The sequence below is a fragment of the Schistocerca serialis genome, chromosome 12, assembly GCF_023864345.2.
Source record: "Schistocerca serialis cubense isolate TAMUIC-IGC-003099 chromosome 12, iqSchSeri2.2, whole genome shotgun sequence".
Lineage (NCBI taxonomy): Eukaryota > Metazoa > Arthropoda > Insecta > Orthoptera > Acrididae > Schistocerca > Schistocerca serialis.
The window spans coordinates 90,631,193-90,646,567 of NC_064649.1; the positions used below are offsets into that span (position 1 = coordinate 90,631,193).

At 45.1% G+C, this 15,375-nt stretch overlaps 1 long non-coding RNA gene and 1 pseudogene across 1 annotated transcript in view; one reads left to right on the top strand and one right to left on the bottom strand.

Moving 5' to 3' along the window:
• Positions 1-9,286, top strand: part of LOC126428267 (uncharacterized) — a 75,722-nt gene extending 66,436 nt beyond the window's left edge. The window contains exon 3 of the long non-coding RNA XR_007576806.1: positions 3,131-9,286. This is a non-coding gene — a long non-coding RNA (uncharacterized LOC126428267). The remainder of the gene's footprint in view (positions 1-3,130) is intronic.
• LOC126428477 (5S ribosomal RNA) lies at positions 6,454-6,571 on the bottom strand (annotated as a pseudogene).
• Positions 9,287-15,375: the final 6,089 nt, after the last annotated feature.

A 15,375-nucleotide genomic window follows, 5' to 3' on the forward strand; every position in this document is an offset into this window, starting at 1 on the left:
TCAAGAGAAAGAGCTTTATAAACTGAGCAAGTCAGTAATTCGTTATCTACCTCTGGACCTTATGCAAGCAGTTATTCGGTTTGACATTGATTGAGAGAATTGTCGGATGTCATCCTCAGGGATACCGTGTCAGTTTCTGTCCAATTGGCGCGGCAGATCACGAAATCCAGAGCTGGTGGGAAGGTCTTGCCCATAATGCTCCTAACTTTCCCAGTTGGGAAGAGATCCGGCGACCTTGTAGTAGAAGCCAGGAATGGTGGGGTGTGTGTGTGTGTGGTTTTTTTCCACAGCAGTACCTCTTTGATTGTCATCAGCGGCACCCTTGCAGCAGTGTAGTTAATCGACGATACTCCACGTCCGTTTTGTTGGCTTCATAGGAAGCCATACACGGCTTACTTTTCAGCAAGATAATGACCACCGTTACGCGGCGGGATTTTCAACTGCTTGTCTCCGTGCCTGCCAAACCCATTCACCAGTATGATCGCCGGATCTCCCTCCAATTGAGAACGTTTGGAGTGATATGGACGGATCCTTCAATTGTCTCCGGATTTTGACGATCTAACTCGCCAATTGGGCGGAATTTGGCACGATATCCTTGGGGAAGAAATCCAACAACTGTATAAATCAACGCAACGCCGAATCACTAAAAGCCAGAGAGGGACCAACGCCTTATTGACTTGCTCAATTAATGAATATCTTTCTGTTCACTATATCATCCATTTTTTCTGAAACTGCAATCATTTGTTTGTCTGTACATGTCAATTACATCTACCGATTTTCGTCCCATTCGTATAATTCCTTCATGGTGCGTCTTTTTTTTCTCAGAGTTTATAAATAAGCAGATTAAATTCGACACCTTTTTAATGAACTGATTTACTAAGCCCTTTCTCCTACAACTGAATTCATAATTATACAGGGTGGTCCATTGATCGTGACCGCGCCAAATATCTCACGAAATAAGCATCATACGAAAAAACTACAAAGAACGAAAGTCGTCTAGCTTGAAGGGGGAAACCAGATGGCGCTATGGTTGGCCCGCTAGATTGCGCTGCCAGAGGTCAAACGGATATGAACTGCGTTTTTCTAAATAGGAACCTCCATTTTTATTACATATTCGTGTAGTACGTTAAGAAATATGAATTTTTTAGTTGGATCACTTTTTTCACTTTGTCATAGATGGCGCTGTAATAGTCACAAACATATAAGCACGTGGTATCACGTAACATTCCATCAGTGCGGACGGTATTTGCTTCGTGATACATTACCCCTGTTAAAATGGACCGTCTACCAATTGCAGAAAAGGTCACTATCGTGTTGATTACGGCTATCGTGATCAAAATGCCCAACGGGCGTGTGCTATGTATGCTGCTCGGTATTCTGAACGACATCAAGTGTCCGGACCGTTCGCCGGGTAGTCACGTTATTTAAGGAAACAGGAAGTGTTCAGCCACATGTGAAACATCAACCAGGACCTGCAACAAATGATGATGCCCAAGTAGGTGTTTAAGCTGCTGTCGCGGCGGCTAATCCGCACATCAGTAGCAGACAAATTGTGCGAGAATCGGGAATCTCAAAAACGTCGACACTGCTACTTCAAAGCCAGCCGCGGTGGTCTCGCGGTTCTAGGCGCGCAGTCCGGAACCGCGCGACTGCTACGGTCGCAGGTTAGAATCCTGCCTCGGGCATGGATGTGTGTGATGTCCTTAGGTTAGTTAGGTTTAACTAGTTCTAAGTTCTAGGGGACTGATGACCACAGCTGTTAAGTCCCATAGTGCTCAGAGCCATTTGAACCATTTTTTTGCTACTTCAGCATCGATTGCACCCGTACCATATTTCTATGAGGGACGGTGACAGATTTCTTCCACGCGTTCTATTTAGCGAAGAAGCGTCATTCACCAACAGCGGTAACGTAAACCGGCATAATGTGCACTATTGGGCAACGGAAAATTCACGATGGCTGCGACAAGTGGAACATCAGCGACCTTAGCGGGTTAATGTATGGTGCGGCATTAGGGGAGGAAGGACAATTGGCCCCCATTTTATCGATGGCAATCTAAATGGTGCAATGTATTCTGAATTCCTACGTAATGTTCTACCGATGTTTCTATAAGATGTTTCACTGCAGGACAGAATGGCGATGTACTTCCAACATGATGGATGTCCTGCAAATAGCTCGCGTGCTGTTGAAGCGGTATTGAATAGCATATTTCTTGACAGGTGGATTGGTCGTCGAAGCACCATACCGTGGCCCGCACGTTCACCAGATCTGACGTCCCCGCATTTTTTTCTGTGGGGAAAGTTGAAGGATATTTGCTATCGTGATCCACCAACAACGCCTGACAACATGCGTCAGCGCATTGTCAATGCATGTTCGAACATTACGGAAGGCGAACTACTCGCTGTTGAGAGGAATGTCGTTACACGTATTGCCAAATGCATTGTGGTTGATGGACATCATTTGGAGCATTTATTGTATTGTGGTATTTTCAGGTAATCACGCTGTAACAGCATGCGTTCTCAGAAATGATAAGTTGACAAAGGTACATGTATCACATTAGAACAACCGAAATAAAATGCTCAGACGTGCCTACGTTCTGTATTTTAATTTAAAAAACGTATCTGTAACCAACTGTTCGTCTAAAACTGTGAGCCATATGTTTGTGACTATTACAGGGCCTTCTATCACAAAGCGAAAAAACTGATCCAACTAAAACATTCATATTTCTTTACGTACTACACGAATATGTAATAAAAATGTGGGTTCCTTTTTAAAATGACGCAGTTGATATCTGTTTGACCTATGGCAGCGCCATCTAGCGGGCCAACCATAGCGCCATCTGCTTTCCCCCTTCAAGCTAGACAAGTTTCGTTCTTTGTAGTTTTTTACTTTGACGTCTATTTCGTGAGATATTTGGCCCGGTCACGATCAATGGACTACCCTGTATAAGCAGTCCGAATTTGTGATTGGAATTGCGGTTATAATTTTTTAAGAGAGTTGGGCAAGCCAACTGCTTAGGCTGCTCTACATGTCTCCCGAGAGTCTCTGGATTACAAGTTACTTTAATTAATACAGCGTTTGTGCTATGATGCTTACGAAAGCTGTGTGCTTAGTGTGTTCTCTGTTCTGCAGGCTGGTGCTAAAACTGGAAAGCCTTTCCTGAGGAGGGCATCAGGTGTTGGAAACGTCGAAGCACAGCGCGGAGTTGGTGCGGCCAGGATGGAACCGCCTCACCTCCAGACAAGGGCATCGCAGCCAGTTCGCCGGCTGGAACAACTCTGGACACGAAGAAGCCCTGCAGTGTTTCGGCAATGAACTCCAGACCGAGCGTCCGCAACTATGCGACGCTTTCACGGTGCAGTGTGCGTAATGAGACTGTGGACCCTATAGATGGGACTCGTTTCTCATAGGACGCTCAGTTCTGACGAGTTCTTGTCCGAGAGCGCACCTGCAGCAATGGTGAAAGCCTAAGACGACGGAACTCTATAAGTGCCTATATACACGCTCCTTATGCCATGTGCTAAAGAAGAACGCGATAGCATCTGTGTATTTAAACGTACAGCAGTATTAAACACAGAGCTATCATGGCGTCAAGTCTGGAAAGAGAGTATGTAGTTCTTCGTTTGGAACTGCTACGGTATAGACCGTGGTAGTGGGCAACACGGAAAGAAGAAAGCTGTGCTACTGTGAAAAGTTCTGAATGATCAGACGGCAGGATAGGGGAATCGAGAAGACTCATCCGAAAATACTTATCCTCAGAGGACGAATCTTCGTCTCAAATTATTTGAGAATTAGCGACGGTAATGACCGATTCGTAGTTAACATTAGAGTCGCTATCCTGATTCCTCGAGACCGAGTCGAGAGAACGAAGTTCATTTATGTTATGGGTAAAAATCCGGTCACTGTCAGTATTGAGGTTTCTTAGGTTTTCATTTCCGATATCTATTCCGAATTGAAAGCTCCATCATCGGGCTCTCTACGATCTACTCGAGGTTTTTCGTCATGACGTGTTTAATCAGTCACAGTTGCATAATCTATTTTGTGAGAATCTGCTTCACTACTTGGATGAAATTCGCCACGAGCTACCAACGAAGCAGGTTCATGATATAGACTTTACAACATCATGAAGGCAATCTCGAGTAGACCCTGGAAACAATCATGATAAAGCTTACAATGAGAAATACGAAGGGGAAATAAAAATCAGGAAAACCGAAATACTGGCAGCTGCTAGACTTTTATTCACAAAATATTAATCCATCGTTGTGTCAGTGTCGTATATGAAGAAATTATAGATAATTAAAAGAAAACGGGAGGCTGTCAGCATGTTATTTCCAGCGCAACTTCTCTTTAAAGTTCCAATGGCACGTCTTTACTGTCATGTTTTAAAGCACCGCATATTTACTGCGACAATACGTTTGCTCTACACTCGTCAAGGCGCTCCACCAACAGTTTCCCGCTTTTCTTGCTCTGACCGCGAATGACACGCGGGTAGAGCGAATATTCGTAAGCCTCCATGTAGTCTCCAATCTCTCCAGTTGTACCTCCGTGGTCTGTCCGCGACGTATGAGAAACCAATACGCTCGTTGTCTCTTCTAAGAATATACGCTTTCAGAATTTCGTAAACTTCTCAGGGATACGCAACGCCTCTCTTGTAGCATCTGCGAAAGCAATTGGATGAACATTTCCGCGACGCTTACGCACTTACTGAATGATCCCGTGGGCAACCATATCGCTATTCTCTCAATCTGCTGTATTTTCTATGGCAATCCCGCTGAGGAAATGATAGGCAACTATCGGTGGAATGACGGTTTTGTAAGCTATCTCCCTAGTGGGTGGAACACATTTTGCGAGATTTCTCTCAAAGAATCTCAGTCTCGCATCTGCCTTTCCTGCGATTGTAACTATAAGGTTTGTATCAGTTATTGCACACACGTACACATTTTAATTATTGACTATATTGGTTTCAAGTTCTAAGTTATTATCAACATCCGTATAAAATAATGAACAGTGGAGAGAAACACAAATGTAAACATTGCATTAAGAAAGTAACTGTACAGGTACGTACATGGGACAAATTGAAACTGGTAACCCAATTAATGAAACCTTCTTTGGCGTCAGGTGGTTAAAATCACACGAACTTTCGACCGGGCTCTCCTCGGCCATTGTCAAGTGGTGTTTTCAGACATATTTATTTCTATAGCTTCTTTTATGACTCTATTCCAAAACCCACTCGTCCTCATAATGACAGGGGTTCTTCGAAATTAATCGGGTATCGATTTTCCGAATTGTATCCTGCCATGGCTGATTTTTCAGGGCAGCGTACGTGTAAGCAGCTCTCTTGTTCCTTCCAGCTTCACGGTGCGTACTGTTTGGTCGACGTAGCAGCAGCGACGTCATGGTATCTTCTAGAAGTCAGAAAGCCTGGAGTGTAAATCGTCCTTCACCGGCCCCGTGAGCCGTACTACTTTTGATGGGGGCCTCAACACTGATGAAACGTTGTGTCTCTTCAGAAGCCGAGTAATATTTCCCGACACTGCTACACAGAAACACAGGTTTCTTGTTCTCCACTTCCGTCGTGTTTCCCCAGCGTGTCTGGCCAGAAATAGTGAGTATTACCTGGCGGTGACTAGTCGTTTTCCCACAAGACTTTTCGGAGGTGGCTTAGTTATAGTTACAGGTTTTCAGCGACGTGACTTTAGAACGGTGGACGAGGGTGATCTGAACGGCAGACCCCCAACAAGATTTTATAAATGGGCATCGCCGCGAGACGATGCATTCGTACATCGGTAGCGTAATGTATCTTGGCCGACGCTTGCATCAGTCTAAGGTAGGAGCAAACGTATCTTGACGACTCGTACTAGAGGACCCAGCAGCAGCAGTCAGCAATCCGTCCTCAGGCCACAAGCGGCCCATCGGGACCGTCCGACCGCTGTGTCATCCTCAATTGAGGTTCGGATAGGAGGGGCGTGTTGTCAGCACACCGCTCTCCCGGTTGTTATGATGGTTTTCCGTGACCGAAGCTGCTACTATTCGGTCGAGTAGCTCCTCAATTGGCATTACGAGGCTGAGTGCACCCCGAAAAATGGCAACAGCGCATTGCGACCCGAATGGTCACCCATCCAAGTGCCGGCCACGCCCGACAGTGCTTAACTTCGGTGATCTGAACACTTCAGCTGAAGATTTGACACATTTAAGCGATGTCTTAAAATATTAAAAAATATTGTTTTTTTAAATAGACTTTGGTGGATGAAAAAGCACTCCGTCTTCAGGCCACGAGTGGCATACCGGGACCATCCGACCGCCGTGTCATCCTGAGTGGAGAATGAGGATAGGAGGGGCGTGGGGTCAGCTCACCGTTCTTCCGGTCGTTACGATGGTATTCTCGACCGAAGCCGCGACTGTTCGGTCGAGTTGCTCCTCAATTGGCATCACGAGGCTGAGTGCACCCCGAAAAATGGCAACAGCACATGGCGGCCTGGATGGTCACCCATCCAAGTGCCGACCACGCCCGACAGCGCTTAACTTCGGTGATCTCACGGGAACCGGTGTATCCACTGCAGCAAGGCCATTGCCCTCTGGTGGATAACTATTACGAATATTAAAGCTTTTTGGATGTTTTTATATTAGAACTAGTATATAATTACCCAAGGCAATGTTAACACTCTGCCGTCCGGCGACACCACAGTGGTGTCGTGAGCAAATTATCGCGCAGTGGCCGGCCACAGCAGTTTAATATCTTTTGTTTTCCACTGGTGTTTTGTTGAGGTAACAATAAGTTACACACATCAACAAGTTTTTTGTTTTTATAAGTAGTTGTGCCCTTTCATCATGGCAGACGAAAGAGACGGTACGATTATTTACGATCAATGCGCGGAGCAAAACTTTGAGGTTGCCACTACATCGCGTACGTCTCATCATGATCCGGTTGACAGACTTTCCGGTCACATAAAGCAACACCAACTAACAGGTATACGTATTTCCGAAACCAATAAACGAAAAACGAAGAAACTTCCATGTATGTTACAAAAACAAAAAAAAGAACATTAAACTTAATGTGCAATCTTGTCGAGTTGCGTTACATCCTGGAGACTGTTTTGCTGCATATCACACGAAAGAGAAATATTAAGTACGTAAGACAAAAATGTTCAAATGTGTGTGAAATCCTATGGGACTTTAGGTCGTCAGTTCCTAAGCTTACACACTACTTAACCTAAATTATCCTAAGTATAAACTCACACACACACACACACACACACACACACACACACACACACACACACACATGCCCGAGGGAGGACTCGAACCTCCACCGGGACCAGCCGCACACTCCAAGACTGCAGCGCCTTCAGACCGCTCGGCTGATCCCGCGCGGCTTCCAAAGACAATGGAAATAAATATATGAAACAAACAAATTTTGTATTTATTTACGTATGTATATCTTCGAAATTTCATGTTAAGTAAGGGAATAGTGTTGAGATGAGATGAGATTAGTAAAACGTAACAATTTATAATCTCTCGATTATGTCAGGAACGGCCGGTGACAAGCCAAGTAATCCGAATTAGCACTGCCGGCGCCAAGAGAATAAATTTGTGTGAGACGTGACGACGGCAAAGTATTAACAGAGCTGTTGTATGATGAAGATGCTGGTGGTGCATCAAAATAATGATGATATGGAAGTGGAACGATGAGTAAGACTGTTGGACACTGTGGAACCGCTGCTAGTCATTAAAAGTCATTGAGGGGAAGGAGGAAAGTGGAATGGTTGCGTAAGGTGTGGCGTTCTTACTGCGGCTAGACAGAAGGATAAATCTCGGGACGAATTTCGTGATTGGGTAGTAGAGGTTTGTTGAAGTTGCGGTGTGACAGGATGGATAGGACATGGGAAAGGGGGGGGGGGTGCATGCAAGATGGGATACGGATGCAGTGTCGTTGCAAGGTGCCTGGATTGCTGAGTAGTGGTGAGGGTACTGGGTGAATGGGGCCGGCCAGCGAAAGTCCTTACACAGCCATACGTGTCTGTGCGAGCTAACGCAATTTCATTTGCGCGTGTGATTTAAAGTTAGGCTGACGCAGAATAATACAGCAGATGAGAGGGCTTTACATTACGGAAGAGCAGTCCAGAATTATCGAAAAACGTTTTAGAGAATTATTAAGTAATTAAATAGCGTTTTCACAGGCATGCCGAGTAATAGGATGACGTAGTTTCGGGGGGTGGTCCTGTTGGGGTACATGACAGAGACGTGCCCGGCGCCGATTGATGGAACCGACGCCATCCCACTGGTCGGGAAGCATAGAGATGGTAAGCGAAGGCAGAGTCAGCGACGCCTTTTGATACTGTAGAGAAGCGAAAAAAGTTCTCGTGGGCGAGCCTGACACAGGTTGCTACGCGCCCACAGTTATGTTGGGCTGCAGAGCGTTTCTACACTGTTCCTTGTCTTATACACAAATTGATAATGACTGATAAGAAGATACTGATATAGCCAATTAAAAAAAAGTGGAGTTTGCGTTGACTGAAATAAACTTTATAGTCCAAGTTAATGAGATCACAGCAACATGGCAAATATGATTGTTTTATGTGGTCGTTCTTTTTACTTTTAGTGCCCCCTGCGCGAAGTCCTGCCGCTGTTACGGTGTCTTTTGTTTTTACTGTCTAAATGAAACGGCGATTTTGCACCTAGTTGTCCTGTCTATACTATCTCCACCAAACACATGTGTCTTCTTTTGCCGTTCTAGCTGAAAGCCCGTTTGCGAGTAAAGATTTCGGTTTCTCTCCGCAGCATCTGTCTATCATCGGATGAGCTTTCACGTATTGACACAGTTTTGCCTTCTCTTCCGTCATACATGAAAAAGTCGGCTGGAGGTAAAGAGGTTCAGACAGTCCGTACAACTTTGCGTTCTCTTGTCGTACGCAACAAGGAACGTGCATATAGGCACTAATTCTCAGTAAGAGCTCAATATATGGCCTATCACAGCAACTGAACTGCAGTTTCGAACGAGCACTCAGCTGCGCGAGAAAGTAGATCTCGGGCTAAGTGCCGTAACAACAACATATCGTCAGAAAGAAACTTCTGTAGTCTTGATCAGTGATTTGTATACTTTTCTACTACACTGCTTAATTTTTCCTTCTGAACCGATGTTGTGAACTACGTTATGCGATACTGTTGGGCTAATCCTGAAGTTGCAAACAGTAAAAAACAAAACGGAAAAGGACAGTAAAGAGGAAACTTGAAATGAATTGGAAACTTTGTTTCTGCTACTACATTATGTAATAAAGTACTTTCACTGAACTTGTTAAAATTACTTGATTTCTACCACAACTAGTAACCTCTCCACCCATCCCCACCCCCCTCCAGATTCTTTAAACAATCTCCCATGTTTTCAGGAAAGCTACTTTCTTTACGCTTCTCAATGTTTATGACATCATTTGACAAAAGTGGTTCACATGGCTCTAAGCACTATGGGACTTAACATCTGAGGTCATCAGTCCCCTAGACTTAGAACTACTTAAACCTAACTAACCTAAGGACATCATCCATGCCCGAGACAGGATTCGAACCAGCGACCGTAGCAGCAGCGCGGTTCCGGACTGAAGCGCCTAGAAGCGCTCGGCCACTGCGGCCGGCTTGACATGTGTCCTGAACTACACTACTGGCCATTACAATTGCTACACCTAGAATAAATGCAGATGATAAACGGGTATTCATTGGACAAACATTTTATACTAGAATGTGATTACATTTTCACGTAATTTGTGTGCATAGACCCTGAGAAATCAGTACCCAGAACAACCACCTCTGGCCGCAATAATGGCCTTGATACGCCTGGGCATTGAGTCAAACAGAGCTTGGATAGCGTGTACACGTACAGCTGCCCATGCAGCTTGAACACGATACCACGGTTCATCAAGAGTAATGACTGACGTATTGTGAGGAGCCAGTTGCTCGGCCACCATTGACCAGACGTTTTCTGTTGGTGAGAGATCTGGAGAATGTGCTGGACAGGGCAGCAGTCGAACATTTTCTGTATCCAGAAAGGCCCGTACAGGACCTGCAACATGCGGTCGTGCATTATCCTGCTGAAATGGAGGGTTTCGCAGGGATCGAATGAAGGGTCGAGCTACGGGTCGTAACACATCTAAAATGTAACGTCCACTGTTCAAAGTGCCGTCAATGCGAACAAGAGGTGACCGAGACGTGTAACCAATCACACCCCATACCATCACGCCGGGTGATACGCCAGTATGGCGGCGACGAATACACGCATCCAATGTGCGTTCACCGCGATGTCGTATTTGACCATCATGATGCTGTAAACAGAACCTGGATTCATCCGAAAAAGTGCACCCAGGTTCCTCGTTGAGTACACCGTCGTAGGCGCTTGTGTCTGTGATGCAGCGTCAAGGGTAACCACAGCCAAGGTCTCCGAGTTGATAGTCCATGCTGCTGCAAACGTCGCCGAACTGCTCGTGCAAATGTCCCCACCTGCTGAATCAGGGATCTAGACGTGGCTCCACGATCCGCTACAGCCATGCGGAGAGGGTGCCTGTCATCTCGACTGCTAGTGATATGAGGCCGTTGGGATCGATCACGGCGATTTGTATTACCCTCCTGAACCCACCGATTCCATATTCATTGGATCTCGACTAACGCGAGCAGCAATGTCGCCATAAGATAAACCGCAATCGCGATAGGCTACAATCCAACCTTTATCAAAGTCGGAACGTGATGGTACGGATTTACTCGAGGTATCACAACAACGTTTCACCAGGCAACGCCGGTCAACTGCTGTTTGTGTATGAGAAATCGGTTGGAAACTTTCCTCATGTCAGCACGTTGTACGTGTCGCCACCGGGCCAATCTTGTGTGAATGCTCCGAAAAGCTAATAATTTGCATATCACAGCATCTTCTTGCTGTCGGTTAAAATTCGCTCTCTGTAGCACGTCATCTTCGTGGTGTAGCAATTTTAATGGCCAGTAGTGTATTTAAACCTAATTAACCTAAGGACCTCACAGACATCCATGCCTGAGGTAGGATTCGAACCTGCAACTGTAGCAACAGCGAGGTTTCGGACTGAAGCGCCTAGAACCGCACGGCCACAACGGCCAGCTTCACATATCTTCTGAACTATTTGTCCTACAATCATATACTTTTGTAGGTACGTTCAGTGGTATATACTGACGTGAAAAAAGTTATTGGACACCTCCTGATATCGTGTCGGACCTCTTCTTCCCCGAGTAGTCGAGCAACGACGTGGCATGGACTCAAGTCGACGGAAGTCCCCTGCGGAAATATTGAGCCACACAGCCGTCAATTATTGCTAAAACGTTGCCGGTGCAGGATTTCGTGCACGAAATGACTCCTCTATTATGTCCCATAAATTCTGGATGCGATTTGTCTCGGGTGATCTGGATAGCCAAACCATTCGCACGAATTGCCCTGAATGTTCTTCAAAAGAATCATGAATAAATGTGGCCCTGTGACATGACACATTATCATCCATAACAATTCGTCGTTCTTTGGGAACATGAGCTCCGTAAATGGCGGCAAACGGTCACTAAGTTCTCGAACATAACCATTTCCAGTCGGTGATTCCTTCAGTTGGACCAGAGAACCCAGTCCACTCCATACAAACGCAGCCCCCGCAATTATGGAGCCTCTACCAACTTGTACAATCTATATATTGAGCAAGCAGTAAAGGAAACAAAAGGAAAAATCGGATAAGATATTAAAATCCATGGAGAAGAAATAAAAACTTTGAAGTTCACCGATGACATTGTAATTCTGTCGGAGACAAAAACGAACCTGGAAGAGCTGTTGAACGGAATAGACAGTGTCTTGAAAGGAGGATATAAGATGAGCATCAACAGACGCAAAATGAGGATAATGGAATGTAGTCGAATTAAGTCGGGTGATGCTGAGGAAATTAGATTAGGAAATGAGACACTTAAAGTAGTAATGGAGTTTTGCTATTTGGGGAGCAAAGTAACTGATGATGGTCGAACTAGAGAGGATATAAAATGTAGACTAGCAACGGCAAGGAAAGCGTTTCTGAAGAAGAGAAATTTGTTAACATCGAGTATAGATTTAACCGTCAGGAAGCCATTTCGGAAAGTATTTGTATGGATGTGAAACATGGACAGTAAATAGTTTAGACTAGAACCTTTCGAAATATGGTGCTACAGAAGAATGCAGAAGATTAGATGGGCGGATCACATAACTAATGAGGAGGTATTGAATAGAATTGGGGAGAAGAGAAATTTGTGGCACAACTTGACTAGAAGAAGGGATCGGTTGGTAGGACATGTTCTGAGGCATCAAGGCATCACCAGTTTAGTATTGGAGGGCAGCGTGGCGGGTAAAAACCGTAGACGGAGACCAAGAAATGAATACACTAAGCAAATTCATAAGGATGTAGGTTGCAGGAGGAGAAGAAGCAGCTTGCACAGGAAAGAGTATCATGGAGAGCTGCATCAAACCAGTCTCTGGAGTGAAGACCAGAACAACAACAACCAACTTTTACAGTGCCTTGTCGATAATTTGGGTCCATGACTTCGTGGGGTGTGCGCCATACTCGGACCCTACCATCAACCCTTACCAACGGGATTGGGGACTCATCTGACCAGCCTACGGTTTTCCAGTCGTCTAGTATCCAACCGATGTGGTCACGACACCAGGAGAGGCGCTGCAGGCGTTCGTTTGCTGCCGTAGCCGATTGACGCCAGATTTCACCGCACTAACAGACACGTTCGTCCTACGTCCCATATTGGTGCCGATATTTCACACGGTGTTGCCTGTCTGTTAGCACTGACAACTCTACGCAAACACTGCTGCTCTCGGTCGTTAAGTGAAGGCCGTCGGCCACTGCGCTGTCTGTGGTGAGGGGCAATGCCTGATATTTGGTATTCTCGACACACACTTGATACTGTGGATCTGGGGATACTGAATTCCGTAACCATTTCCGAAATGGGATGTCCCATGCGTCTAGCTCAAACTACCATTCCGCGTTCGAAGTCTGTTAATTCGCGCCGTACGGCCACAATCACATCGGTATCCTATTTACACAATCATATGAGCACATGAGTACAAATGATAGCTTTGCCAATGCACTGCCCTGTTATACGTTATGTACGAGTTACTACCACCATCAATATATAGGTATATCGCTGTCGCATGACTTTTGTCACACTTGTTTTTCAGGCTATAAAGCCTAATTAAGTACACTTTAAATCTTTTTACGCAAGTTATTTGGAGTCTCACATGCCCAATATTTTTAAGAACTTTCAGATGCTGACTCCACGTTTGAGTTATGCGCCCTTTTCTTCGTACGTATGTAGTCGGTTTTTCTTCGAAGCTGCTTCCGTTGGCTGAACAAATACCAATCAACGCAGAGCGGAGAGGAACAACAACAAGAAGCTTGTCGAGGTAGGTGGTCTGTGTCATAGGTACCAAGTATGTTATTCGACCCTCCGCACATGGTTCATTTAGAGTATGAGAAATGTCAAGTTCAAGTGAGTGTGCATTTTAAAAACGGTAGTGTAAAATAAACGAAAAAGAAATACCCGCTGTTGCTGATGGACTCTTTAACATTAAAGTCGAAAGAAGGACTGACAGTGTAGATATGGTGTGCTAGTGTGACCTACCCACTATTATTTGTTTCTGTATGAAATTTAGCCCAACTTTACCTCCCATTCTATAAACTCCACGTAGGAGGCGTATTCCGAAAGTAAGGTCCGATCGGTTGCGAAATGGAAACCACAGGGAAAATCAAAAGCGTTCTATTTGCAACAGTTAGTCACACCTTACAGGAACGTCTCTATATAGACGCCGCGCCGTCTGAGTCATTTGTCGTAGCTTTGCACCAATTTTCCCATACCCTTGTCATAGAAGGCAGCCGCTTGCACTTTTCGCTGATTCTCTACGCTGATCTGCAGTTCATTGTCTGTGCCAAAACATTGACTTCATAGCCAGCGGTTCATGACAGCAGAGCTGAAAATCAGAGGGAGCGAAGTCCGGGCTGTATGGAGGGCGATCAAACACTTCCCATCGAAAGCGCTGCAGGGGTATCCTGATTGCCCCTGCAAAGTGCGGCAGAGAACCGCATGCCAGTTGTATTGTGTGGGCTGCATCAAATCAGGCGAAATCTCTCACAGGCACTCATACGTGGCGGCAGACACGGTTTTCTAGGCATCTTTACGTGCTCACTGTGTGCTCAGAAGTCTAAAGACTGAAATCATAATTAAATCAAGACCCTAAGCTGTCGACAGGCGTTGATATACATCAACGGGGAGAGTTGGAAATGTGTGCCCCGACCGGGACTCGAACCTGGGATCTCCTGCTTACATGGCAGATGCTCTGTCCATCTGAGCCACTGAGGGCACAGAGGATAGTGTGACTGCAGGTATTTATCCCTTGCACGCTGCCCGTGAGACCCACATTCCCAACTTAATGTCCACACATTACATTCATAGTGCCCCTGCCCATTACACTCATTACTCGCGGCAGACAATCTTACCGAGTCCCGTAAGTGTTATGGCAATGCGTGTGCATCCAGCACAGAAGAAAGAGGTCAATGGCCGGTTAGCCTTAACTATATGAAGATGGTATCTGTTGTTTCGGACATGTCCGAAAGAACAGATACCATCTTCATATCAAAAGCAAGACGTGACGCGATCAACGGGTATATTAGAGTGTTCAACACACTTATGCAGAGCTTTATCGGATTTTCACTGTGGTTTCAATTTCGCGATCGATCGGACCTTAGTTTCATAATACGCCTCGTATTACGAAAAACTGTCATCCAACCTTAAACTCGCACGCTGAACTTTGAACAGAACCTAATACGGACTGAACTGTAACTGATCTGAATGCAGCTTGTTTGTGTCCAATGCGCAACTGAAGTAAAACAATTATCTGGCCATACTCAAAGTTTCCACATACCTTGGTACTTGACGATATTGTTGCACATTTCTCGAAAGCACAACAGCAAACAGGCTGCGGCTAAGCTCAATTTCTGTTTCTAAAGACATGTTAGAACTGTTGCATGTGGTAAAGCGTAATGATAAACAGTGGTGCGGGGTGATTAACTATTCCTATGATATAATATTCCAAGACAACCATTTTAGAACGAAGTATATATCCAAAAGGACAGAGTAAAACAGCGCGTGATCTTCACACATAGCACACGTCTCAACAATACTATGCTTAACAAAGTGAACAATAATTTACACAGGGTACAATATTAACAGAGAATTTCTATAAAAATCAAACAACTTAATCAGTTAATATGTTACTGCATGACTCAGAGAAGTGGGATGGTCTTCCTCTCAGCTCTGATCAAGTTAACTACCTGATGATAGTCATTCTGACGAAGTAGCTG